The sequence below is a fragment of the Rhagoletis pomonella genome, unplaced genomic scaffold (genome assembly GCF_013731165.1).
Source record: "Rhagoletis pomonella isolate Grant_MI unplaced genomic scaffold, Rhpom_1.0 Rhpom_scaffold_00011, whole genome shotgun sequence".
In the NCBI taxonomy this organism is placed as follows: Eukaryota; Metazoa; Arthropoda; class Insecta; order Diptera; family Tephritidae; genus Rhagoletis; species Rhagoletis pomonella.
This window is the reverse complement of record NW_023458565.1, coordinates 9,801,240-9,804,367: the sequence shown is the minus strand read 5'-3', so window position 1 is coordinate 9,804,367 and position 3,128 is coordinate 9,801,240.

The following is a 3,128-nucleotide window of genomic DNA, read 5'->3' as shown; positions in this document are numbered from 1 at the left end:
GTTATGGGACCAAGTAGTGAAGGCAAAATCAGTTACAGAAATGTGAGTAAGACTCATAAAAATTTAGGTGTAATACACCACACCAGCATTTGGCAAACAATCAAGTGTTTGCTGAAAAGGATCAGATAAGTTAATAGCGTATTTCTAACTCCGGCGGAGAAGCAGATAGTTATGAGCCGTTGGAGGGTAGATCAGGGGACACTATTCATAGAGCCAAATTCTGGTCGTTACGAATAGTTCAGAGAATTTTCTCTTTATCTGCCTCAGATTTCGGGGCGCATTTTTGGGTCAGATGTAGTGAATACTTACAAGTGGCATACGATCTATTTCCCTTTTAAGCTACTCTGATACAGATTAGTAGTCCATACTTCCATATTCTTTGCTCCCTTTTCTACGTTTTATGTAAAGTAAGATCGATCTAGTTTTTCCAGTCTTTTTGGATCATTTCAGTATGAAGAATGATTATTGATGTTCTTAAAATCGTAACCTTAGTCATAGATTTTGTTTTGAAAAAAATTTAAATGGCATAAGAGATCTATATTTACATATACGTAAGCAGGACAATACATCATGCTAATAAAACTAAAAAATTGGTTTGAAAATTATGCAAATATGACAAGTACATATTGATAATGCCTCAAGCTTTCCCTTCTGGCATTAGGACGAGTTCGTTTACCTGTACAAAGGTATGTATGCATTTTCATATTTTTTATGAGCGCAAAAGCAATTTTTTACACCGCAAAATGCAGTGCAAGAAAATAACAAAAAATGTATTTGTAACAAAGAAATAATCTGAAATCGATAAGTGTATACACACATAGGTATTGCATGTATATATGTATGTATGTAAGTAGGTGCATATGTACTACACAATTGACAGATAATGGATTAAAAATCAAAGTCCCTAAGTAGTACTTAGTAAAGTAAAGTAGAATAGCGAAGTTTGAAAACAGTAAAAAAGGGGAAAAAATAACGAGGTTAGTAGTTGGGAGCAACGTTGCTTAGGAGCTATAGCTGATAGAAAAAAAAAACACCAGTCGCGGTATACTTAAATCAGTGTGACAACGCAGTAATTAAGTAAAAGCGGAACAAGATAAAGTAAAAATAAATAGAGCAAAGTTAATAGCTGTAGAAGCGGTGGATGAAATAGAAAACATTGCTGCGTTAATGCTTCATAGCTAGTTAGTATGTAATGTGAATTTTTTTTTAACACGAGCACAGTAATGTCGCACAGGTGCATTCTCAACATACAGTGACTCAAACAAGTGACCACGTGTTGATTTTTTTTTTTAATATTCGTAATGTTTTTCGACCTAATTATTATTTTCTATTTATTTATTTTTGTATTAAATACCGTCCAAAGCCATATATGTATGTATATGAGTTTCCAACTTTACAAAATTTAGCAAAATTCAACAAAATTTTGGAAAATTCAGCAATTTTTCATCAAACTTTCAACTTTGTATCTGAATCTGTAGAACATTTTTAGGTATGCAGTTTTATAGCTCATACAATTTTTGTGTAATGAAGTGCAAGTTTCAGCTGACGTTGATTTTTGAGAATTTTTTTTAGACTGCTTTTGCGTTTTTTTTTATATAACAAGTGCAATTTACTAAAAGGGGCGTTGATTTTTCGAAGTTTTGTTGCTGATGGTCTCCCGCATTTTATTTCATATGAAATTCATGCTTACCTATATGGAAAAAACGCAAAAATCCATCACCAAAAAAAAATTCTCAAAAATCAACGGAATTTTTTTAGCCGTTTGAAACTTGACTGAAATTGTGTGAGCTCTAATATAAAACTGCATATCCAAAAATGTTTTAAAGATTCAGATACTGTTTTCCCCCATATAAAATAGATGGACAATTTTGAACGCTTTGAGCGACCTCTAACTATTTTTTTTATTAAAAAAAGGGGGTATGTTTTTTTCGATATAGAACAAGGGGGGTCCAGGGGTGAGAGCATTAAAATTCCGACTTTACTTTTTTACGCATATTTTTTACCGGGTCCGGATTTTCTCTTGGCAGCCCTAGTTATCTGTGCTAAATGCAATAAAATCTCTATGGAGCTAAGAGACACGACAAAGTCCATTACAGCCATAAAAGGTTGACCTGAAATTGGTTATTGTTCAACTTTTGGGAAGGCATCGTTAAATTTGTACTTATTATGTTTTTAAGCGATAAGTACCTAAGTTTTATATAAAAACGCAATGAAATAATTATTTTCTAAACTTGAAATGTATATTATGGCGAAGGTTTGAGGTATAGATTCGGTTTCGGGAACCAAAAGCGAAGTATTGGGTACCGAGAATTCAGCAGCACCACTAACAATGAATAGCTAAGGTTTTTGCAAGCAAGGATTTGATATACAGCATAACAGCACTTTGAGATGAAATTATCTCCACTTCTTTTCAAAATCTTCTAGATATTTACAATCGCTGATTGTAACTGTTAATGTGTTCTCTGTTCTATAGAATTTGAATGCATAAAGTTTTCTTCTAGATTTTTTTAACAATCTCGAAATTCCGAAAATTTCTGGATTTGCAAAGATACCACTACATACGGGACTAATTACGGGACTATTTCAGGATATACATACATACATACATACATGCATATGTATGAAGATTCATAAACATTTTTTAACTAAAAGACATTGATTAAAAAATGGATGTAGCCAGCAAAATATGCACAATTTTTTTATGAGTATTTTTTCAGTCCCCAAATGTTCGGCATTTTCTTGGGAATTTGTAAATAAAGAGAAATTTTTTCGGGACTATTACTTTAACGTTTAACCGGGAAAAAATATATCAGCAACATATCCAGCAGGCAGCTCCCTAATAGAACACGTCAACAACCGCCAACTGTTGTCAACCACTGACACACTAAAATTGTTTAGCGGTGCGACTGTTGAACGCAAAAACAATGCAGACAACAGCTGACTGACATGAAACAGGCAGACAGACAGACACGAACTATATAATTCTATCAGTGGGAGAGCATAAAATAAATAAGTGTACGTAAGAATTTGCAAAGCAACAGAAACAGTGGCAAAACAAAGAGGGGCAAAATCAAACGGAATAAAAATATTCGCGCAAAAATAACAACAATCGCACAAAATAAGCATAA